General features: G+C 43.3%; 1 protein-coding gene across 10 annotated transcripts in view; it reads right to left on the bottom strand.

Annotated features, from left to right (window-relative positions):
* The window catches only part of LOC140693410 (trafficking protein particle complex subunit 9-like), a 101796-nt gene that overhangs the window by 27583 nt on the left and 48239 nt on the right, over positions 1-25974 (bottom strand). For 2 of the 10 annotated variants that reach the window (XR_012069151.1, XR_012069148.1), the window contains one exon: positions 1466-1651. The gene's annotated coding sequence lies outside the window, so the exon portion shown is untranslated. Of the gene's footprint in view, positions 1-1465; positions 1652-23388; positions 23653-23696; positions 23959-25974 lie in introns of those variants that run through there. The other 8 variants (XR_012069149.1, XR_012069146.1, XR_012069150.1 and 5 more) reach the window with 6 other exon arrangements.

Here is a 25974-nt window from a genome sequence, read left to right on the forward strand (position 1 = left end):
AAAACAAAATTTCCTATGCAAAACCCTCTTCTAGTCAGGGAAGAAAACCACCACGAAAAAGTGTGAAGAGGCAGGTGGCCTAGGACTGTTTCCTGGATTCCATGAAATGTCACACCAAGAGATGAGAGGGTAGAACTATAAATAATAAAAGAAAAAAGCATGCATGTTTGAAAAATATATCTACATTATGTACTTTCTAAAGAATAGATTCAAATCAGCAAGGCTCAATAACACAATCCTTGGGTATTTACAGAAGTGAGAATCCCATCTCCAATCCACAAAGCATCCCTTTGGAGCACTGAGAGTCTACACGGGGCGGTCATATAGCCATCACCGCAAAAGCTGTGCTATCCTGCACTTACGAAAAACGAGCAGCTGTGCTCGGGCTGCCCACGAGCGTCATTTACAGCCCACAGCACCCCTACGGGGGAGGGATGACTTGCGAGCCCTGTCTCTGCAGGACAGAAAACAAGTCTGGGTGAGGCTAAGCCGACCTACCAGTTCTCTATCTCACAGGACTTGTCACTCCAGAGCAGGACTCGAACTCGGACCCACGTTTGTAACCACAGTACTACCGTACTTTATGTGCTTTTTGTGTGTATAATACATTTGTTTCTGGCATGAAAGTGTATTTAATAAATGATCGGTTGTCTTGTCTATCTCATTAGCTCACAATCTTTATATTTTTGAAATGTACTCTTCCCCTGGAGAAATGAACGGAAAGAGCGGTGGTCAGAATGACGTGGGGCTCCATTCTTTATCTGTTACCTCATCTCATTTAAGTCCCCAACCAGGGAGAAGGAGCAAATGTTCTCTTCAACTTTTAAAGAGAGTGCACCAGTGATGGTGACTTACTCAACTCCAAAACCAAGTCTGGGGGAAGGGCACATGCAGCAACAAGAGCAGTATCACATGTAAGAAGGCGAAAAGAGCTCAGGGGATGGCTCAATGGGTCAGCCTGATTTAATTTCAATTGATAATTCAATAACACACTCTAAAAATACTAGCATGCAATGGATTTGCTCTTTCTTGACATCTAGCAAGTTTCCACAGCCCACATGTAACATTATCATGAACTAGTGAAAGGAAGAGTCCACAGACAAGGAAAATCAATGCCATGGGCAGGCTGAAACACAGGCTGGAGGAAAGGAAGGGAAAGGGCATAGTAAAGAAGAGGGGAAATTCTGGGAAAAAGACATCATCACAAGGACTCTCAAGCATCATCCAGCAATCATATAATCATTCTTTCAAGACAGAGTTACTTAGGTCCTATTTTGTGCGAGATTTTACAAAGGGCAAAGAGAGACCACAGCGTCCATGGTGGCAGCAAGTTGCGGGGCTATAATACAATTCTAATCCCGGTACCTTGCACACTTGTCCTCAGTATAAAGGCAAAAAATAAAGTAAAATAATACTATGTAAACTCTACACATTGCTGAAAAAAAATTAAAGAAGACCTAAATACCTGGATAGGCACACCACGCAAATTCCTGGATCAGTTGACAGCATTCTTGGGGGGGCAGCGCTTCCCAGAGAGATGCATACATGTAACGTGGTCTCGATCACAATCCCAGCGGGCTCCTCTGTAGTAACTGTCTAGCTGCTGCTACAATTCATATGGGAATTCGAGGGTCTCAGTAACCAAAACGTACTTGAAAGAGAAGAACAAAGTGAGAGGACTTGTAATTCTGAATTTCAAACCTTACAACTGTATCTCCAAGTGAGATTAGAGGCCATTTTTAAGTTATTATTGTGTTTATCCTTATTTTCTAAATTCTGTACAACGAATATACCTGTTACAATAAGAAAAATAAAAAGTAAGGTATCTTTTAAAACATGCACACCGATTCATTCATTGGGAAAAAATTATTTTATCAATAAAGAGGTAAACAAATATCTAGTGAAAAAGGACTATTTAAAAACAAGTGTGCATTTACAATTTTCATAAATTGAAAACTGAAAAGCACAAACACATCAAGTTTCTAGGGAGACTGGTGAAACATATTAATAATTATTTTCAAAAATTCTAATTGAACAATGAAAACTCAAGAAAGGGAAACTCGTGATTGACAGCCAACAGCAAACACGTGGAGAGCAAAGGCCTAGAAATCACTGTTTCTTTAACTCTGCTACTAACTCAATAGGAGAGAAAATTCCTCACTGAAGGGACAGTGGAATCCCATGCATAAGATACGATACACAGTACAAACTACAGTAGTATCGGGAGTGAATATCTTAGAAGAATCCTGAAGTAACAATGTTGCTGAAAAACTATAAAAACACTGACAGACAGATTAAAACACACAGTCATATATATTATATAGAAACATATGAAGTCTGCTCCCATGTTGCATAGAAATACAAACATATATGTTCATTTATGGGCACTGATTACTTTATCCCAGGTAGAATATTTCAACTAAAGCAAATAATCAATATTACACTCCTCTTGTCAAATCTACTTGGTAAGTTACTCTGCTATGTAACCATAATGTGTCTAAGATAGATCTAAAATTACTGAAAAAGAGCTTTGTACGGTTTCTTGAATTCTTTTCAAAATTCCAAGTTTAATTTTAAAATAGATCTGAGCAGTATTTCTATATTACCTTTTCCCTTGTGAAATGAACAACACAGATTGTTGTCAAAATTCTGTCCTTACAATGATTCACGAGCACCGTATCCTCACAAAACTGCTGGACAGCAAGGAACTATCCAGACACTGTGACCAAATAAATGAAACACAAGGAAGACAGTGACCCTATTCTGGAGGGCTTATAGTCTGTGTCAACACTGGGGTTTTTACTTGATTGGTTTGATTGGGTAGCAAAATAAAATCAATCAAGTACTTTCTTTGAGCATTCTATAAGTCATGACTGTTTTTAGTGTCATTAGCAGGAAAGACTTAAGCATGACTTGATTAGGTCAACTAGCAACAATCATCACTGGAGAGTGAGTAATAAAGAAGTAAACTGATAGCAATGCTTCTGCCTACATGAGACCTAAAATAAATCTATATTGATCTCCGAAAGGAAAATGAGGAGATGAGGTCCCCAATGAGAAAACAAACTAACAAGAAATCAGAAAATGAAAGGCGTTTTCATTAACAATTCCAGGCAGTAGTGGAGCATGGTGGTGAAGATCACAAATGCTGGGGACAAACATGAGGGTCTGAAATCCCACAGCACTGGGTAGCTGTGACACTGATATTTCAGTGAAATTTTCTGCATCTCAGTCTACTATCCATAGACTGGGGACAAGAACCGCACCCATCTCCTAGAACGTTCCTACAAATTAAGTTATTTTATATATAAAAGCTTAAATAAAATACCTCAGAATTTACATAATACCCCAAAAGCCCAAGGAACAAAGAAAACAGAGATAAATTGGAGTTCATCAAAATTTAAAACTTTGCTTCAAAGGGCACCATCCAGAAAGTGAAAAAACAACACACAGGAGAAAATTTTTTCAAGTCATTTATCTGATAAGGAATTTGTATCTCCAAATGAAGAAAAAAAAACCCTATAACTCAACAATAAAAAGGCAACTCAATTAAAAGGTAAATAAAGGATCTGAAAAGGTATTTTTCAAGGAAAATATACAAATGTCCAATAAGCACAATGAAAGAATGTTCAATAGCATTAGCTGTAAGGGAAATCAAGTCAAAACCACTAGGAGAAACCGCTTCACACTCACTACAATAGGGTATAATAAAAAAAAAGGGTAACAAGCTCTAAAGAGGACACAGAGGAAGCGGAGCACGCAGCCCTTGCTGGTGGGGACGTAACACAGCGTGGTCACTTTGGAAAACAGCCTGGCAGGGCCTCAGAGAGTTGAATATTTGGTTTCTGACTGACCCAGCAATTCTGCTCTCTGGGCACACACGTAAGAGAAATGAAAACAAATATCCACATAAAAAATCCCACATGAGTGTTCACGGCGACATTATTCATCACAGCCAAAAAGCAGAAACAACCCAAATGCCTATCACCTGATGAATGGGTAAACAGTGGGGCCCAGCCTTAGAGTGGAATGTTATTCAGCAATAGCATAGCATAGAATAGTGACTAAGGCCACAACATGAGCAAACATTGAAAACGTTACTCAGTGTGAAAGAAGTCAGTCACAATAGACCGTTCCACTTACATGAAGTGACTCGATTAACATGAAATGTCCAGCACAGGCAAATCCAGAGAGAGAAAAGTGGCTCCTTGGGGCTGGGGGAGGATGGGGAAGATGGGAATGTCTGTTTATGCATACAGGGCTTCCTGTTGGGGGGATGAAAATATTCTAAGATTGAATGGGACGCACAATTCTGGGCATAGAGTAAAAACCGCTGTACATTTTAATAGGTGAATTGTATTAAAACTCTTAAGAACAAAAGGACCTTGGGCCAGTATCTTCCATAGTAAATGCAAATTGCTAACTTTTATTAGAGGAAAAAGAAACTGCTCTCAGCATGAAAGCAGGAGATCAGCAAATGTGAGTTAACCGAAATTGGACAAGAGCATTTCACTTGAAACAGTTGCTGAGTGTACACGAAATATTCAGAAATAGGAAAATCACCTTGACATCACGAAGAAGGATTCTGTTTCAAATGCAGATCAAGGATTCGGCAAGCCCAGCTGCCAGAAATGACCAGAGAAGAAACCTGGTTTATTAAACTAGCACCAGAGACAACAAGGAATGGTGATGAGGAAAGCAGGCGGCGAATATCTGGAACAATTTGCTACAAATAATTTCTCCACCGAAAATTTAAAAATAAAATGAAAGTGATGAAATGCTCTGTTGACATCACGTGAATGGGCTTCCTTCGGTGCTTGACTGTCCTGTAACCCCGATTGAGAGACTCAGGAGAATCAGCATGGCTCCTGGGTGTCCCCAAAGGACTGCCCACCAGCACGCTGACCACCATCACATCTGCCAGGGTTGAATTGCAGAGAAGAGACCAAGTTCTGAAGGGCACAGAAAATGTTGACAAGGGAAGAAAAGGCTGAGGTCAGTCCTGGGACAGAGGCCCTCTGAGCAGAGGCCAGAAGGCTGCAGGTGAACCGCAGTAGACCTGGGGCAGGAAGGGATCACGAGGGAGCATATCTCAATTCTCTTCTGTCTCTTCCTCTGGTAGGAGAGATAAAGCCTGCATTCTTCTCACCTGGAAATGTGGGTTCTGGCTGGCAGAAGTCTTACCGACACGGAATGATTATTAAAGACTCTGTGGAAAAAGTCAAGAAACCAAGAGGGATTAGGGAGCCATCTCCATGAGCCTCTCAAATGCTCCCATATTTATTGTGTATAATCAAAGGAAAAATTCGTTTGCAGTTGTGAAATAATAAGGAGGAAATTCGGGAAAGACAGGATGAGGCAGAGATTATAGAATACACAATGAGTAAAAAGGATTAGTGTATCTTTAGGGAAGTCATGGGGTGAGGGGAACAAGATACATTTTTAGATATGTTCATTACAAAGCAGACCACCAGACCAGCCAGGTCCTTGTTTTGGGGATAATACACTATCTAACAACACACAAGCCCAGCGTTTATAGCTGAGGGTCCCGGTCCTTGCTTTGCAACCAGCAGAGTGCTATCTAAAACCTCAACTACACAAGCAAAGCATTGTCTCTGCTTTTTAAGGCAAGGAGACTGGAGTGGGGATGCACAGGCACTTGCTTGCAAAGCAGTATCAAAGCATATTTTTTCTTCTTAAAATTCAGAGGCGACTGGGGTGTGTTACAATTTGTTAACCCAATCATGGGCTCCCACATGGAACCATTATGGAGGACACCCTAGGATGACAAATACTGGATGTGGGTCTTTTCCTGCCATCTTCAGCCACTCTAGCAGGGTCTAGGCACATCCGAGAATAAAGATCCTACAGAACCACCCACACTCTTAACTCCTGGTGCTTGAAACTTAATTTTAGCTCTACACAACTTAACATAGAAAAGTTTCAGAAATAAAAGATATAATATTCCTTTTATATCTCATCATATTGCTGATTTTTCTGATTGCTCTAAGCTGCTTCTACTTGGTAAAGCACCTCATTCTGCAGCTGAATTCAGTAATTTCCATTGTACATTTCTAGCCAGTTTGGGCTCTCTAACTTCTATTGGTCAAATACCGATACACTTAATTGAATTCTTTGTTTATCAATTTCAGCCAGGAGGAGAGGGAGTGTCACTCTTTTCCTCAGCCCACCCTCAACCCTTTTCTCATCAACTCAGGCCTCCTGAAAACAAAACAAAGCATTTTTTTCCCTTCTACTCTTTCCACAAACCCAACATGAAACATCAGCCTGGAGAAAGTATTCAACACAAATGTTAAAACAAAAATCTATAAACCTGAAGCCACTCCATCTCCGAATCATGATACACAATGACATGAGAGTAAGTGTGTCAGGCACAAAGCATGCGGGAGTCTGACCACCTGATTTCTATTCTTCAAAGGAAGGAAGGTTTTCGTATTTTCTATTATCATTCTTGGTCATTGTTTCTGATTATGCCAAAAAATAATTTATGAAATGTTTATGCACTGCAATAACTGATTTTTATTGTATCAATTTTAGAAGGCATTCAGAGGGGATAGGAAAACCCACCTCTGTAAAAAATGCAATATTTCTTCCCCTGTTAAGAACATGTATACAAAATGCAACAGAGAATTCAAATTCTTGTGGAGAGGAGCAAAAGCCACAGAATCAAAGCAAAGTCATTACAATGAGTCAATTTAAAATTCACTGGACAAACATGTTCAATGCATTCAAATAATTTTAAAGGCATGCTGTAAACCATTCACTTAATGATCTGCAGACTAGAGGAAGAATTTCCCTCTTTAACAGACAACAGAAATCAATAGGGTGCCCCACCAAACAAGGAGCAGTGAACAATCAGGTTTTTAACAGTTCTGATAAATCAGCATGTTCTAAAGATCAAAATCCAGAAATTTTAAACATTCATTCAAACCACAATGAAACAAGCACTTAAAGAAAAAAAAAAAAAGAAACTAAGCACATAGATCATGTAGACAGAACAATGAGAATTTCTTGTACTGCTGGAAGAAAGAACAGGCTATAGCCTTTTACTTGAAAAATAAAACTACTTTTAAAGATAACTGCTAAAACACATTTCATCATTCATGTTGCCTTAAAAAATCTGAGGTACTTGTATCTGATCAGAAAAGCAATTCTGAGTAATAGTATGTTAAAATTCAGTGCCAGTTTGCTTTAGAAGAAAAGAGAAAAGTTACTGTTTCTCATTCTGCACAAAGTTTAAAGAACCTCCCTGCCTCTATCTCCTCCCATTTCCTAAGCTCATGCTCCCTAACCCTTCTGAAACAAGTATGAGAAAGTCCTATTCCCAATATGCCAAATGACAACAGAATATCAATTTATTAGTGTAAATACATGCCAACACCTTGAAATGGAGGAGAAAGGTATCAGAAGTCTATATGGAATTTCTTTCTACCTTCCTGAAATCACACACACAAACGTTCACACAGACACAGACACAGACACATACCCCCTGGATTACTGGGCACTTCCCAAGCTTAGTATCTACAACTTGTAGAAGATAACTTTGTAGTTAATTTAAAATACAAAACTGTCAGCTTTTGAAAGCCTTCATCATCTGCTAGACCATCCAAATATCAAAGAGACCCAATTAGCCTTCTCTGTAGAATGTAATTACCCTTGATGGCAAAACAGACCCTAAGAAGTACTGGATCAAAGATTCGTGTTTATCACTACCTATGATCGTTTTTAAGCACATTAACAGATTCAGAAATGTATGTCTCAACAACATTTATTCCTATTGAAATAGCATACGTCTTCAATTGTCTATACAGTGACTAGGTCCCATGATGGTGCTTAAGAGCTATTTTGTGTATAGCAATATATATTTTCAAGCGCAGAAAAGAAGGGTGTGTATTACTCAGTTGTAGAGCACCTGCTTAGCATGCACAATGTCCTGGCTTCAGTCCCCAGTACCTCCAAAAAAATAAATAAAAATAAATGCATATTTAAAAATAAGAATAAAGTTATAAAAAATGCAGACTAAAAACCACTACAATCTAGGTGCTACAATTATACTAAAAAAACAAGTGTTTCTATCAAATATTAACTATATGTCAATCACAGAGACAACCACAAGTCACACCTGAAGCATCAAGTGTGATTCTCAGCAACCCTACTAAGTAGACACGGATGAGAAACCCGGCTCTGCGGATGAGGAGACGGAGCTCGGAGGAGCCGGGGACGCTGACTGTCCTGCTCCCCGTGACACCGCGTCAGCCCAGGGCAAGTGCTGACAGAGCTGCACTGAGGGGACACCCAGCTGCATGGAACCTTGGGGCACTGGGGAGTCCCAGAAAACACTAAAAATTGTTCAGTGAAAAACCAGCTCAAATATATTACACTGTGCCCCATCCTTTAAAGAGGGAACATGACTGAGACCTTTTTGATGCCTCCGTGTCCTTTCTGCCATCATCAGTTACTTGTCCTCACAGCATGACCAGTGATGATCTGGACCCCATATGAAGTGTACTCAGATGGCAGAGCTTTTAAAGCTGTTTTATGAAGTTTGTAGACTCTGTCTATGCCTCACACAGGCGGTCATCCATCACGTCTCACCGGTGTGGACGTACCACCTAAAATCACTCCTTTCTGCTTTTTAAAATCCCTTCATCTACTCCAGAATTTTCAACAGCAAAGAAGCAGCTCAACCACAGACAGTGGACAGCTTTTCAACAAATGGATTCGAACAGCCCATCTGACTACCTGGAAGCCTTTGTCTTCTATTAAACCCACTTTCAGGTACTTCATCATTTTCTGATTGGCGGACTCGGCCTCTGACTGGCCTAGTCAGAGAGCTCCCAACCTCACATCCAGGGGTGGGAGAGGACCCTGCTGTTGGGGAAAATCAGTGAGGAAGCTGGACAAACTCCAGCCACGTCTGCACGGGTAGAAGTGCCACAACGTGCTCAGAAATTATACCGTCATCACCCCTGGGCTTCCATGGACTGGTTTCACATTAACCAAACTCATGAGACACTGATGCAAGAAAACCAGAAACTTAACTTATTAATGTAACAGAAGACGTGGATCTATGAACCAGACTGAAATATCAGAGTTCAACCATGAGTACATTTTCTCCTCCATGGCCCAATCACGGGCAGGCAGTCACATGGCAAGCATGGACAGAAACGGAGCAGAAAGGGTTTCTAGATTAACTCAATGGACTAAATATCTATTATACAAACAGATCTACTGCCCAGAAGACAATTAACGCCAATCACGGTGCACTCTCCGTGGACAGTGGCCAAGACATGACTATGAGCAACTGTGTAACTCTCCTTTCCCTGTCCTTTCTAGGCTAACAGATGCACAGATGTACAAAGATTCAGGGATGCTGATAATGTTAAACACCAAAAGCCCATCTCTGGGAGCCTCAAAACCAGGCAGCCAGGGTTTAAATACCAGCTCTGCAACTTACGATTTCTGTGATTTTGCCAACTTAATTACCCTCTGTGTGCCTCAATTTCCACACTGTAAAACTGGGATAACAATCAAACCTTCCTTACTCGCTTGTTGAGAAGATTGAAGGATTCATTTCTGTAAAACTCTCAGAAAAGAATGTAGCATATTTTGGGTGTTCAACAAATGTCAACTTAATATCAAAGTGATATACAAGTCTCCCCTCTAATCATCTAATGTGTTTCCTGGCTAAACTAAGTCCCAAATAAAATCCTTATTTCTCCTTTTATAAACTCTTGTGGAGCACCCTTATTTTCCATCCAACCACCTGTTTAAACTGAGGGAGGGGATGCCTCCTAACCACTCCTCTGGGCCATGGAGAGTGCTTCTTCCTTCACACCCCTGGCCCACAGCTAGCACTCATTACACTAACAGAGTGAGGTGTGAGTCCGGGGAGACAAGCAGGGCATGTGAAACCCTTCCTTTCACTCCAGTGTTGGTCACCATTGGGAAGCACGCGGGATGCTCAGCTCCATGGCAGGAAAGCCCTGTGCATGAAGGGGCAGGTCCTCTCAAGGGAAGGCTCGCTGTGGCCCAGAGCTACATGGGACAGGGTGAGTCTCTACTTCTGGTACACAGTATCATGACACGCATTTTCCCACAGCCTTGAAGTTCATGGAGAACTTGGCTTCATCAGTAACAAAGAAGACATTTATCGCCTGTCTACTCTTTTGTGTCATCTCTCAGTTGGCTGCTGGAGACAACATGTGTGTAAGTATTGGATCTCCTTAAGCCCCAAAATATATGAAGTAACAAATAATTCTGTGGCTTAACGTTGGTTCAGGGCGACTGTGTAACAGTTCTGATTCTGCTGATGCTAAATTATGTGTATAGGAAGTATGGAACCTCCTCAAATATCTTTCATCATAAAACCATCTCTTCTTATTTTCCTGTTTCTTAGTAATTGCCAAAGACTCTCAAATGATGGCTTCACACAAAACACCAGCTAAAGATTATGAGCACTCTTGACATACCCACTGTGGTAAACACTGCACATAATTTCTAATTCTCACAATTCTACAAATCATATACGAATGTCCCCATCTCACAGACGAGGGAAAAACTCAAAACGAACTGACTCAGGCTCAAGTGGCTCAGTGGCAGCGCGTGCAGGCAAACCAAAGTCAAAAAATTACACCCCTTCGTATATGTACCAAATCTCCAACCACCAATTAACACACAGCGGCGGGGTCAAAACTCAGGGAACTCAATACACTTTTCACTTTTAAGGTCCTCCAGATGCCGATTCTAGCTCTTTCATAAAATCCCGGCTCACTGGTTTCTAACACTAGAAGAAAAGCTCGATTTTGCCATTGTTTGCACAGCAAGTCTGAAATGTTCACAGTGAGATGACAGAATAAATCTAAGATATAAGCAGAATAACTTTTCCAGTTAGACAGACATAATGGACATTGGGCTATTCTGAAGTATTAAGCAAATAAACCAAAATAAAATAACGTTGTTTAAGCCTTCTTTTACAAACAGGAAAGTTAAGACTGTAAGAAGGTGCAACAGTGCCACCTATGGCTAAAATGACCTTCCAGGTTACCGGGAAAGATGCAACACAAAAATTGCCTGTAGGATCAGTAACGAGAATCAGATAAATAAACGCTTATGTAGCACATGCTGCACTTTGATTCGGGGGAAGGGAGGGATATTCAGTATTTAATCTGATATTGCTAATACTCCTGAATATAAACATAAGACATAGGCTCATGGAAACTCATCTTAGAAGAGGAAAGAATCCAGTTCAGCCACTTCATTTTACAGGAGGGGAAACTGAGACATGGGATCTGTCCTGGCAATCAGCAACAAAGCTCTCCTATGCCTCATGTCTTGCACTGTAACAAAAACCAACAGATCTGTACTAGGCCTATATTCATAAAATTCACGTTTGTATGTTTCCAACACTAGGTTATCTAAGTATCTTGCAAAATACTTCTCAAAGAGCCAGGATATCATACAAGGTTGTTGCCATACAAAAACACTTATTTACATAATAAAACAGCATGAGATTTATTCTCTCTATTAAAAAAGTGACATGTCAAATCAAAGTTTTGATATTTTAAACCTGTTAAGAATGCAGGAAAAAAAATCAAAATTTTCTTTAATCACAAAAGAGAGGAGCTTATTCCCTGAAAATGATCAATTTGGATTTTACTAAACTTAATGGATCTGGTCAGAATCCCACGAATTTAAATGTCTGAGTGGATGGTTACACGGCAACATAAATTCTGATTTGTAACAATACATATTCTGTGTAAATAATCTTCAAGGTCATCTGATGAAGGCAATTTAACTAGTCCCTGTCTCACTAGAATGATACAGATTTCAATAAAACTTCATACTACAACAACAAAAAAATGAATCCTTGTTACTTTAAACCATATTCAAATATATCATATATATACATATTGAATATGCATCAGAAAGAAGCGACACTCTTTAGTATTCAGAGTTGATCCTTCTAAAATATCTGTCATTATGACAGCACACTTTTATTAAGCACCTCTTGGGTTCTTTGTATACAAGGCGTCTAACTCTCACAGTCAGACAAGTTAAACGATTTTACTCAAATTTCACAAATGAGGAAATGTAGTTAAGCCATGAAAACAACTTACATATTCATCAACAGGAAAGAAAAGAGTAAAGACTTTACTTTCAATATTCACTGACAATCTTTTATTCCATATTAAGACTACATAAAACCAATTCAGTCTTTCTGTAAGTATTTCTGTCAATAAGGGCCACTAGAGAAAAACAAGTAACATCATTAGCAGTGGTTGGACTTTCAGAGCCCACTTCTCTTTTGCACTATAATTATTTTTAATGTTTTGTTTTTAGTGCTTACAGAGCACTAAAATAAAAAAAATTAACTTTTTAAGTAATTACCTGAGAATTAAAAATTTGTGAAAATGAACAATTTTAATTTCTGCCCTCTGTCTCACCTTCTCAATGGTGTCTCTCCTTTGAAGGCCTCATCAGGCTGAGATCACTAAAATCGGCCATTTATGGAATCACAGGAGTTCGGGTAACCACTTAACGGGAGGCTGATTAGAGGAGTAATTAAGAATGCATCCTGTACAGCCTGGGTTCCAGCACCAAGCTAGCCACCGCCAGCTGCGTGTAATTTGGGACAAGCTGCCCAAGTCTCAATCGCTCAGCTGCAAAAATGGAGACACTGATACCTACCCTCAAACACCTGCTATGAAGTAAAACATGAGGAAAGCATTTTAGCCTTAGGTAGGTGTCCACTCACAGCGAGTTTGGTCATTATGATGATGAGGATGGCTGTTGATAAATTAATCTCGACCAAACAGGAGAAATCACCTTAAAGGAGAAACATTTTAAGTCAATGAGCATTTCTTTTTGGATGGATTGCAGAATATTCTATTGATTTTTTAAATAAACCAAATTTTGTTCATTAATTATAGATTTACAGGTTCATGGACAAGTCTCCAAAAAAAGAATTAGAGGCCTCAGACCTCTGTAAACTAAGAAGGTAAATTTGAAAAAAAGTCATGGAGGAGATTATACCTCATTTGGGAGAGTATGTGCTTAGCATGCAGGAGGCACTCAGTTCAGTCCCCATTAACTCCATTTAAAAACTTTGTTTTTTAAGAAATGGAGAATTAAAGCAAAAAGATGGAGGAATACAGAATTTTTTAGAGACTCATCTAACATTTAAGATGGGGAAGAAACCACCCATTTCTCAGAAGAAATCTTGAGGACTATGTAAACTGGATCTGAGATGTCTAGTCTTTTAACATTATTCATGAATTCATATAACCAAGTCTTAAAATTACCTGATAATGCACAGTGGTGATACTGATCATAACAGCTGCCATCACGGATCAAGCTCCGGCAAGAATGCTCTGTTCTGACATCTCTGCAACTGAGGCCTCACCAGGCTGAGAGCACTAAATTCGGTCATTCATGAGCATCTAGTGTTAAGTCCTCCATTTGTGCTTCTCATTCCCCCCTCACCAGCCCCTCTGAGGGGCGCACTGTTTTCATCTTCACCACCCACAGATAAGGCCACTGAGGCACAGAGACTAAACCCGTTCCAGGTCACACTGGCATTAAAGGACGTCTGTATTTCTACTGTTCTGCTTTTGACAAAGGAATCTGAGATATTAATTCAAGGCAGTCTGTCAGGTCTTCACCCCAAAGAGCAGATACTATAAATTCCTGATGTAGGATGAGGCTGCTGCCGCAAACTGACTCAGCTTGAAATTAATATCCAAGATGAAGCAGCAGATACAGGTAAATATTCACGACTGTCAACTCCGCTCACGGGTCTGGGTCCTTCACTGCCTGAACGGGGGTGAAATCCCCACCCGTGTCTGGGAGGGAAGCGCGGCTATTCCCGGGCTCACCCAGGCTTCATGGGCTATTTACCCCCACAGACTGGCCTCAACGATTAAAAGCTCTCAAGGTTTTTACACCATGCAAATCTAAAAGACATTTCTGCAGATGGAGCACTTTCTGAGGCTTAAATTTTTTTGCCTACACTCAGCAAGGGGGAAAAAAGAAACATGACTCTACAAAGTCTCTGAGCCTCACCACTCACAGGAGTAGAACGGCCTCAGCAGAAGGTGACTCTTCACATTGCAGGGTGAGAACAAAATAAAGCCGCCCTACAACAGGCAGTCCCAGAGACAGCGCTCAGCAGTCTTCTGCGCACTCACGGTTGTGCAGCCCTCACCACCATCTATTTCCAGAACACTTCATCACCCCAAAAGAATCCCCCTATCACTAGCAGTCACTCCCTAATCCCCCTCCACCCAGCCCCGTGCAACCATCACCTGCTCTCTGCCTCTGCATGTGCCTTTTCTGGGCATTTCAGATCACTGAAATCAACAATATGTGGCCGTTTGTGTCTGCTTCCTTTCACTTAACATGCTGTTATCAAGACTTGTCCATTTTGAAGTAGTATCAGCATCTCTTTCTTTTTTTTTTTGAAAATGTCAAAGATTATTAGAAGGTGGTAAGTACTATCAAAAACAGTAGAGAGGAGCATAAGTGATGTGGTTTCAAAGGGAAAAGGGTGGGTTGAACAGTCAGGGTGGACTTCCCAAAACAGGTGGCATTTTTCATTTTCCTCTTTTTTTTTCTTTTTTATTCACTCTTACGTGTGAATTATGTTCCACTACATGGAGATACTACATTCTGTTCATTCATTCAGCAGCTATGTATGGACGAGGTCCAGAAGAATGAGTGTAAGAGGTGACTAGCATGGATGGCATTTAAGCAAAGGGTAAAATGTGCTTTCAGAAAAAAGCCAACAAAGAGAAGCACAAGGAAATTCAGTGCGTTTTTGAGCAAAGTGCTTGCTTGCTTCGGCAGGACTACCGTGCAGGGCTGGGGCGGATATTGGCAGGAGTCACGGTGAGGGAGTCACCTTAGAAGACCCCCCACTGCAAACAGCTCAGCCAATTCTCCTCCCTCATCCTTTATTGTTAGAGCAATGTTCTAGGTTACTCTTATTTCAAGTAATAGCATTTTAACTGCACATCTCCATCAGACCACATTATCTCCAAGCCACAGAAAATCATTCACTGACCGGAGCAGCTCCAAGACATAACGGTGATGGATCAGGGAATCCTGCAGCATTCCAGCCTGCAGGCACAAACCCCACATGTGCCCTGGTGATGTCCAGAAAATAAAATGCATGGAAATATCTCACTGCTGGTACACGACATCTGCCCTCAAATTGCCCTAAAATCATGCTGGAAAAGCACTACTCAACCCTCTCACTATAAAAAAAAAAAAAAAAGCTAAGAAGGCAAATTTAGGCTGTTCCATTGAAAATCATCACTGCCAATAACCGAGCTGGAATGCTCCTGACTTCGAAAACCACTGCGCAGTTACTTTTCAGACGTGAAACTCATATATGTATACCACGTAGATGATATTGCAGTAGGAGTTTTCTTTTCAACATTCCAGTTGGAACATTAGCACAAGAAAGTTTATGTTTCGGCTTTAAAAAAAATCAATTATCCTCCACTTTCTTAATTTTGAACTTATTATTATTTTATAAATGGAGCAATGCTGCGTATTATAAACCGTTCGATTTCTGCAAAGAAGACCTTTATGACCTCACTATTTCAGAGCAAACTTTAACGATTCTTTGAGAGGTGGGGCCTGGGGCGCTCACTAACAGCTCTTTAAATACTGACAAGGATGTGCTATTAGTTAATGCAAAGGCTCTAACTCCACATTAGCTCAGAAAGCAAAGAAACTACACCAAAGACTTACTTTAAAAATTTTATATATTCCTATTCTTTTGAATATTAAAGTTCTTATAAGATATGATTATTTTTGGAAAAGACAACAGCTGTATTAAATTTCCTCTCACCAAGAAAGCAATCTATATCAAGAATAAAAACCCCTATGGAAATCGAAACGACAGGACGTTTCTAGCTAAGTGAACATCCAGATCTGAACACAAACCTAAATCCTATCAGATCTCACTCGAACGAGCTCAACAAAGTCCTGGGAAACCCTGGAAATTAGCTCTTCAGGTCCAAATGTTGGCTGAGCTAAGATCATCACACTAGGTAGGGAAGGAGAGAAGAGGAAAGTCCACGTGGTGGCCTCCATCACTTTTTTTCCAGCCACATGGTGCCTCTAGGGCGGCCCCGCTAACAAGCACCCCATAAGGAAAGCCGGCAAGCACACTGCCCCTGCCGTCCCCAAGCAGCCCCGATGCCCATATCCCAGCCTGTGAATGGTCTTCTAATGATCCCCCAGTTGGTGGCACCCTCCCTCTCTTCCCCACTACACACAGACACAGAGCCATGGCAGCCTTCCCAAATCACAAATTTGATTACGTCAACCCCACTTCAAACCCTCCAGAGGCTCCCTGGTACAGTTCTAGCCCCACCACTGACTCTGCTCGCCCTCCCTCACCTCAGTACACAGGTCCCCAGTGACCTCAGGGGCCCCCTGACCTGCTCTTACTTCCCACTTGCCTCCAGGCTCATTTTGACTGTTTCCCAAGGAAGCCTTCCCTCCCTCCAACCTCCACAATTTGTTCCTCTGTTCCTAGAACATTCTAGGCTAAGTCAACTTCTGACAATGCTAAGCTCTCAAGAAGCAAATACATTTTGCTTACTAATGTGGCTACACCCTCTCTCCCCACGACACACAGAAGCGCGCGTGTTATGAATAAATGAATGACGGGGTGGTTCTCAAAGTGACAGACATACCTGCTCTCGCCCGTTCCGACCCTTCTCTCTGTAGAATATCAGAAACAAAACCAGAAGTACCTTTCCTGAGGATCACTTTCTGTTGACACCCTTCACTGCCTACTGTGTCAGTTCTAGGAAAACTCAAATTCTTCCAAAGCCCTACACCCCGGACTCTCTCCAGTGTCCTCCCCAGCAGGGGCTCCCTCCACCCTGGACCACACAGGGCACTCTCCACGGGTGCCCACGCCAAAAGCCTCCAGGCCTCTGCCCGGGCTGCACCTGCGACCTGAGCCACATTCTTGACTCCTTCTCTTGGCTGACTCTTACTCTGTCCTCACAACTGAATGTACAGCCCATTTCTTCTAGGAAGTCCTCTCTGATAATGTCCTTTAGGTCTTGTCTGGGCTCTATCTATAGCAGCAGTACATGGTGACCAACTGGGTGCCCGCTCCTTTGAGACCACAAACTCTTGGGGGCCACGTGGGAAGGAGTGAGAGATTACAAGAGGGGTGGGGGAAGCAAAAAGCAAAAATCACAGCCCAAGTCCCAAATTCAAGGATATTTTCTCAGAAAAAAGTATAAACTATTTCACACGTGTGCAATTTGGCTACTATTTTTGTGGCTTGCGGACAGCAAGAACATGGTTTTCTAGTCCAAAACCCAGGTTACATGCAAAGAAATGTATATATTCATATCCAAAGGAAACAAGAGCTGCTCAACAACAGTTTGCAGTTAGAACTGAAAGGAACTTTGATAAAGGCAATCTCTCTCTCTCTCTTCTTTCTTTTCTGGCATCATATAATTTGAGAAGTATTTGCGTGACTAAGAGATGGCTACAGCCCGTGATTCTGCACTGGAGTGTTTGGGGCTGAGGAAGCCCAGATTACATTCACTCTGTAAATGCAATCACACCAACACACTGATAGGTGCCGTGAGTTATGGAGCTGATGTTCCAAAGCAGGCAACATTATTCTGTAAGAGAACTCTAAATAGAAAGTAAGAAATGCAATGTCCTGTACTCAATTTCATTTGCTATATGGGCCATTAACTGATAGTATATCTTGACTAATGAAACCCAAAAATAAATTGTCAACATCGATTTTCTTCATCTGACCATTTTATGCTAACTTTGGATATTAAACCCTCACTCCATACAGAAAGCTCACGCCTATGCTGCAGCACAGTTACATCCGTGGAAGAAAGCCGACCAAGGGAGAATTGGAGAGTTTCCCTTCAGAAGCTGCGAAGTGTGGTTTTGCACCTGTACATCATTTGCAACCACGTCACCGACAAAGGAGTTAGACCTTACCTCTGTGGGGCGAAAAGCACTGCGTGCTTCAGAACCATCAAAGAACACTGAGCTTTGTGAAATAATCCTGAGGCACATAAATCATACTTTTTCTGAAAGGCTCCAAAACTGACCCAATTCACCATTCCAGGTATAACAGGGAAGTACTGGAAATAGTAGAGAGAACATGCTCTTGAATTCTGACACGGCCCTGCTTGAATCCTGCTACAGCATTTACTGGCCGCTAAATGGATCAATTCCTTAACCCCTCTGAGAAGGCTTCCCAATCTGCAAAAGGGGGCTGCCACCGCCCACCTGGGAGGCATGGATGTGAATGCAACATGCAAGTAGGGCGGCCGACTGGTACCTGACACGGGGCCTGGCTAGTTTCCCTCCGCTGCCCTTCTCCCTCTTTAACCTTGCACTGTTCCCCCGGTAAGGATCAAGCCCCCGGAGCAGACTGCCTGTATCTTCCGTTTATCCCTGGAAACATGCCTTACCCTTAGGAGGCCAGAAAAACAACTGCCTCCTCCCAAGTCACTAACAATGTTCTTAAGAGTCTGGGTATTTTTAACTCTATTTTTCAGGGAGAGTATTCCAAAACTTTCCAAGCACCAAGCATTATCCAGGTTGCCTCCCCTCCAGCTGCCCATCCCTTCTCACCTCAGATACTCTGAATGATTGACTTCTGTTCATGGGAAAGCGAGTCCGGTAGGGTGTGGTCTCCCTAGGCCTCCCTCCCTCACAGGTGAGTGTGATTACCTTCTCCCCACTCCCCACTCCAACTCCAGCTTCTGAGGAGTCTCCTCTTCCGGACCCTGCAGCCTCTGCAACTTCCCAAGACACACATGTGGCCAAGACCCTCCCTTCAGATTTCTTCCAGGCTGGCCATGCCCACCCCCTGGCCCCTTAAAGATAAACGGCATTAGAGTGAAAATCCCAAACGCTGCTGACAGACACACCAAAGCTGCATGGTCTGGGCTTTCCTCCAACCCAGGCAAAGCCCTGACCCCCCTCAGCCTCAGTCTGCAGCCCTCGAGATGATCTAATTCACATGCAAGGCTGTGAACACCAGCTAAGAATGACGACTCCCAACGTGTATCTCTAGTCCGGCTCCTTCACCTGAGCCCGTCTCATAGACACGAGTGCCTCATTGAAGTCCTAACTTGGATGACAAATGGCACCTTAAAAATGCCTCATGTCCACCATTTACTCTGGAATTCGATTCCTGGCAGGTACCTCCCAGACTCCCCATTTTAGTAACAGCCCCAGCACCCACCTATGTGTCTAACGTCACATTCAATTTCCAATGTTCCCTCCCCCAGGCCCTGCCCTGGAATCAGTCCTGTTATTTCCGTCACTAAGCCCATCTCAAGTGTGGTTCTGCAGGGACCATGGCCGTAACCCCACAAGCTCACAGCATGGTGCAGTGACTAACAGTGCTCCGTAGGGTGCTCCCTGGAAGGGGAGGCATCTCCTGCCACGGGTCACCTCAGAAGGCAATGGATTCTCACAAAGCAGGACCAGGAGAAGGGACTCAAGTTTCTCCCGTGGTCTTAGCTTTAAAGGGCCCGAGGTCTGAGGGAGCTCCTAATTAGCAGAAACACTTGCCAGTGAGCAGATGAGGATGTGGGAACCCAGGGAAGGCTGTTCTCACTCCAACTCCTGGGCTCTCGGGAGCCACAGGAAAAGCCTGTGTCCAGGGCACAGCCCAGCCATCACAGATCCCAGCCTGCTTTTGCCAACCCGGACAGCCTAGACTCCATCTACTTGCGACACTTACTTCTGTTCTGTTCCCCACCCAGAATGTGATGGACTCATTCAGATATTCTGGCCTGCCTCAAGCGAGACAAATTCAGTGAAAAATGAAGTGTCCACATTTGGACCAGAGCATGAAAGGAGAAACAAGGCCTCATAGTCAGCATGGTGGTGGTGGCCAAACCCTTCCACCGGATGAGATGAACCATGGTTAGGGTGAGAATCCAAGGTCCTAGGTCGGCCAAATCATCTTCCTTCACGGTTGACTGGGGTGTTGGAGACTGACTACCACAAACTAACGACACGGCCGTCAGTGGAGGGCGTCAGCTGCAACAAAAACGGATTCAGCTATTTAATGCCATAATGGGTTAAAAGTAAAGGCCGGGGCAGGGAGGTCTGTACGGCTGCTGAGGCAAACCACAAACCCGGCTCTGAAAGCCCACTGGCTGGAGCAGAGAGGAAGCTACGGCCCTTTTAGCAGTCCCTTTGCCCAACAGATCCAGGTGAGCCAGCTACTTAGGAGAAGGCCATGTTGTCCTCATACTCAGAAAAACCACCCTCGTAAAGGGAACAAAATAGTGGCATGGATTTTAGACCCACTTCTGCCCCTTTATGGAGGCAAAGTAAAGTAAATGGCACGGGTAAGTTGAATGCAAAAAAAAAAAAAATATTAACTGCTTCCTCCAACAGCTTCCCCTGCAGCTGCTCACCCCCGAGCCAGCCACTTTCTCACCAGTGACCGCTGGCCAGGAAGCGCCATCACGCACGTCACACAACAACAGCAAGGAACCGCGTGCCGAGCACGTTTGTGGAAAAGCAGGAATCGAGCAAGATGCTGCAGTCTTTGACTTTCCAAGTTTAAATACTCCATGAAAAGTATCCCTCAGCAGCCGCCTAAATCAATTCGCGTCTCACTTCTTCAAAACAATCAAACAAATTTAATAAGGGCGCATTTGTCACCAAATATAAGAAGGACGAAACAGGTCCCTCAAAGCAGGGATTTTAACAGCTATCAAACACCAGTGGGTGATGTGCTAACAAAGCAAATATTCCACAAATTTAGAAAATAAAAAGACTACTAGGATAACACATGGATAAAGGCAGCTGTTAAGTTTTTGCTTTTTAAAGCGATGGAGACATTACGGAGTGCAATCTGGCTATTCCCAATGCAGGGTGTGCACAGCCCACATTTTCAGAAGCAACAAAATGCTCACTGGGCAGTACAAGAGAAAAGAGGAATGAAGAAAAATGAAAAGAGGAACAAGAGAAAATTAGAAAAACACAAGAACAAAAATGTGTTTGACAGCATGTACAAGAATTTACGTGAGTGTGTGAGGCCAGGGACGCGGGGACGGTGAGACCCACCCTCACTTCCTGCTCCAGGGAAGGCAGGGGCCTGTGGGGAGCGGCGCTGCTGGGGGACCCCAACGTGTTCAGCGCCCCAAAACAAAACTCCACCTACATGCGTCTAGGCAGCTTTTGAGCTACAAATTGTGGTCGCATTTCAGGCTCACTTCCACCAAGTGCAGAAGGAGAGAATTAGGCTCTGGTCCTAAACGAAAGCATTGTTTAAAAAATTAATGACTGTGGAATAGCAAAAGCAACAATGGAGTAAAAGTGACTGGAAGAGAACGTGCTTGACTCGAGCTCACTGGCCGCGTTAACTCACTGACGTTAAGATGCTGGCTAAGCCCTTATGGTACCAGAACAGAAAAAACCCACTAGGAGGAAGGTTTAATGCGCTGCTGTATTTTGATGCCGGGAGCCATGCCTGGTACACGAGGTTCTGGGTAAACAATAGGGACAGTTTCAACCACTATGGGCTAAGCACACATCCAGCTACTCCACCAAATCCCAAGGGTAGACTTCAAAAGGCAAAAAAAAGCTGGCATTCTCTGGTGGGTCTGTAGACTCAGAGCCAAGCAGTTACTGAACAAAAATGTCAACAGTGCCTCCTATGACAAAAGAATAGGCACTGGCCAGGGGCCTGGGGCAAGGCTCCGGGCTTCCACTGCTCACCCACCAGTCTGTCCAGGGGGAAAAGGTGGTCCCTGCTTATATTGCACCGATGTACCTACCTTGACTTATGCCTGGGGGCTCAGCACGTGGTGACATGTGAGGTGAACCGAGCCAGCCTTGGTTTAGCACGGTGCTGGCAGCTATGCCCTCAGAAGTGCCCAGGCTCCTAAACCTGACACCACATCTCCAAGGAGCAGAAGGGGACTGCGGACATGTAGATCACAGGGCCCTGTTAGGACAAGTACAGATCATGGCCACGACATGACTTGCCCCTTCCGTAAGCCATAGAGGTATGTCTGGGAGGAACAGAAAATTCGTCCAGATCCCGGTAGGCACCTCACACAGGTGGGACTCAGGTCCCCTGTTCCTATCACTCACAGGGCTGGTCTCTACATTCATTTTATCAATTCTCTGGCATCTTCTCCTCCAACTTACCAACAACCAGAAAGTAGGATCTGATCTTAAGTAAGTTCAAGAAACACAGAGCACCGCCTTCACAGCCGACCCGGCAGCACGTGCCAGGTCCTACGACCGTCACCTGTGGGACCGCCATCAGCGCTCTTCGGACTCAAGGCCCGAGGCCGTAGGCCGGGGGGACAGAACTTCCCTCACTCTCCCCAGCAAAGGGGGACCACTTCTCGGCAAAGGCATCTCACACTCTTCTGCCCGAGGGACAGCACGATGGACACACGGGGAAACAGAGCAGAACGGGGGGGTAGGCAGCCCAGAAGGCTCGTCTGCACTTCCGTGGCAAAGCGGGGCCGTTGACTTAATCACAGGGACAAAGTGAGGAGGAACCTTTCCCTGCTCTGTCCCATACTCCGTGACAAAACTTTCCCTGCGAAAGGAGTTCATTCAGAAGTCCCTGGCGGTGTTTCTGATGTCCTAACTTGGCATGGTGGCTGTCGGGCAGGAAGAGAGGGCCTGAGCCGTGCAGGTGCTGGACCTGGGAGGCAGGAGACACCGGCTCCACCCCCAGCTCAACCACCTCCTCGTTCTGCGTCTCGGGATTCAGCGTCTCATCTATAAGCAAAGGTATGAGACTGTCCCAGGACAGGATGCACAACAGAAAAGAAATGAGAGCCATTTAAAGAAAGTTTCCCAGTTGCCATATTTAAAACTGTAAACAAACAAACAAAAAACAAATACTAGAAACTGATTTTAAGAACAGATATTACTGTTCTACTGTATGTAAAATACTATGATTTTGACATGTAATCAATATAGAAAGTAACAAGATAGTTTACATTCTTTTTCCTTGACAAGTCTCAGCATCTGATGTGCATTTGACCTACAGCACATCTCAGCACAGACCAGCCTACTCTCCAGCGCTCCTAGCATCAGTGGCTGTGTCTAACCTATTGGACAGCAACTCCAAGGGTCCCACCAGGGTTCCTGGCTGAAAAGCAGGAGGATGTGTCCACACTAACCTTAAAAGGATCTCTCTGAAACAAAAGTGGATTCACTTTTAAATGTCTGTAAACCAGAGGGCTGCACCTCCCTCCACCCTTCGCTACAAGACAGCCCTCTTCCTTCCTGATCCCTTTCTGGATGTAGGGAAGCAAAACGGCAAAGAGCCAGGGTGGATGGGCTGACAGGTAAACTTACTTTCAGTCTGTGTCCAGTCCCATGAAGTCCTCCTTCTCAAACAGGATGCAGAGGAGGGGGATCTTGTCCCCAGAATTGTTGAGGGCCCTATCCAGCCACTTAGACTTTAGCAAGATGAAGAGTGACTCAGGGAAATCCTTGATCCTCTTCACCACCCTGCAGCCCTCGTAGATTGAAAGACACGTCGGTGCTTGTCTGCTCGGCTACCTCCCCATGCAGCACAAAGACAAAGAGCTGAGAGTGATTAAGCGAGGTGCCATACAGTTCCTCTGCACGTGGAGCTTATCGAAGGCCTTAGCCAAGAGGCAGTCGCTAATGGTGACAAGGCCCACGAGCTTGCGGTTGGTCTGGAATTCGCTCCACCCATTCTCGGGCGCATAATGGTGCCTGTAGTGGATAAAGAGTGCCAACTGGGAGCCGAACAGGCTGATCTGGCTCACCAAGGGGATTCACTTATAGATGCAAAAGAAATTCTCCTCTGAGATGATCCCAACGGCTTGGACCACCACGGGGAGGGTCTTGAAGTCCTCAGCACACTGCACATAGTCAGGGATGCTCATGTTGCAGGCCCTGCCGAGAGGGGAGAGGAGATCGAGGTTCATACTTTGCTGTGGGATGCAGGCACCTCTGGGTTGCGGTGACCTGGTGTGTACCAGCCAGAAGGCAAGGGAAGTCCAAGCAAAGCCAGGGGTACAGTTTGTCCTCAGAGTCTGCACATGGCTAACGTAGCTCGGATCACATTACCTAGCTTTTGGTCTAGGCTTCCTGACCCTGCAGAGAAGGGTCATTCCTTGTTTTCTGTTTCCAAGCACCTAGCCAGACCCTGATGCAAAATCAGTGCTCAAAACTGCTGAATAAACAAATGAACAAAGGAACTGCTTTCCCAAACCCGCTTCAGCAGAATATAAACAAAAGAACCACAGTGGGATCAAAACATCTGGATTTCACCTCCAATTTATTTGAAATCCTAAGCTGTAGAATAATGGATAAGAAAACTTGCCCTGGGGAGGAGGGTACAGTTCAGTGGTAGAGCACGTGCTTAGCATGTACGAGGTCCTGGGTTCAATCCCCAGAACCTCATTTTAAAAAATGAAACAAATAAATAAACCTAATTATCCTAATCAAAAAACATTTTTTAATTCAAAGTTGAAAAACACCTTGTAATTGACGCAACATTGTAAACTTGACTATACTTCAATTAAAAAAAAATTCTTGACGTACAAGAATATATCTGGATTATGGAAGTTTGCAAATGTAAAATGCCTAGGGTACCACCTGCATAAAAAGGGGGGACTGTACAGATTTACTATCCCTCCTTGATGAGCTATATATCCTTTGGGGGGGTATAAATACTAAGAGCTAATTTTCTCAGATTAAAAAAGAAAATATTACCTGATCTTCAGTACTGCTGAAAGATTAGATAACGCTATGAAAGCATCTGACCCACTGAGGTTACTTAATTAGTGTTTGTTGAATGAATGAATAAACAAGCAAAGTGAATGCTGCTCCCTGCCACAGACCATCATAATGGTACTTCCTGGAAATCCCAAGCCCACATTCCACTTGACTCTACATTTACCATGTGGGTGACCAGGGCAGACCTGTGTGCTTCTCTAAGCCCCAGTTAAATAATGAATAGAAATGAGGGCAATAATACAAACCTCAAAGTGTTAGTGAGTCAGTAATGAATTGTACCCCAACTTTGCAAGAACGGAACCATTTAGGAAAATTGGGCAAAGAGTCCATAGGCCCTCTCCATATTATCTCTTATGACTACATGGGAATCTACATTACATCTTAAAATAAAACTCTAGTTTCTTAAAGATGCTTTTGAGGTTAATGAGCTCACTGTCTAAAATACGGAACACACAGCAAAAATAGGACAATGCCCAGCATACGAGATACACTCAGTTAAATTTCCCACTGAACCCACTAGTCCCTCCAACTTCAGAGCACGAGGATGGGTCCTCGTGGCCAGAGGTCACTGCACCTGAAGCAAACAAAGCTAATGGTCCCCACTTCCAAGTGACTCTGTAACTACCCTAGGTCTAAATTTGTATTCATAATTTTTTCTTTTCATTAAATAGAAACCCCCAATTGCATAGCCTTCAGGTCACCAAAACCTGATCGCAGAGATCATGATGGCAGCCCTCCTTGGTGAAACAATAAAATGAAGAGCCATTTCCACAAAACCTCTGTGTAAATCTACTAGGGAACTTCATCCTGGTCTGAGAGGAAGAGGACTGGGGAGGAGGGGGCAATCTGGGGCACAGAGAACCATGGGCAACCTGTCCCACAATGGACTTTAAACTCAACTCTCACTGTCCAGAAACTTCAAAATACACACAGAGTGCTATGGACAAGTTTTTTTTTTTTTTTTAAAGAAATCCTTGACTCCCTAGCAGGTCTTGTTTCTACCAAGACACAAATGGCTTATGTGTATAATGTTTCACAAAAGCATTAAAATATTATCACCCCAACTTGACACATCAAGAAACTGAGGGAGAGAGGTTTATCACATTGTACAAGTTTAGAGAGAGGCCACGTCAGACACCGTATTTAAACCCAAGACCCTGCTCCAGTTCT

This window comes from Vicugna pacos, unplaced genomic scaffold (genome assembly GCF_048564905.1).
Source record: "Vicugna pacos unplaced genomic scaffold, VicPac4 scaffold_19, whole genome shotgun sequence".
Lineage (NCBI taxonomy): Eukaryota > Metazoa > Chordata > Mammalia > Artiodactyla > Camelidae > Vicugna > Vicugna pacos.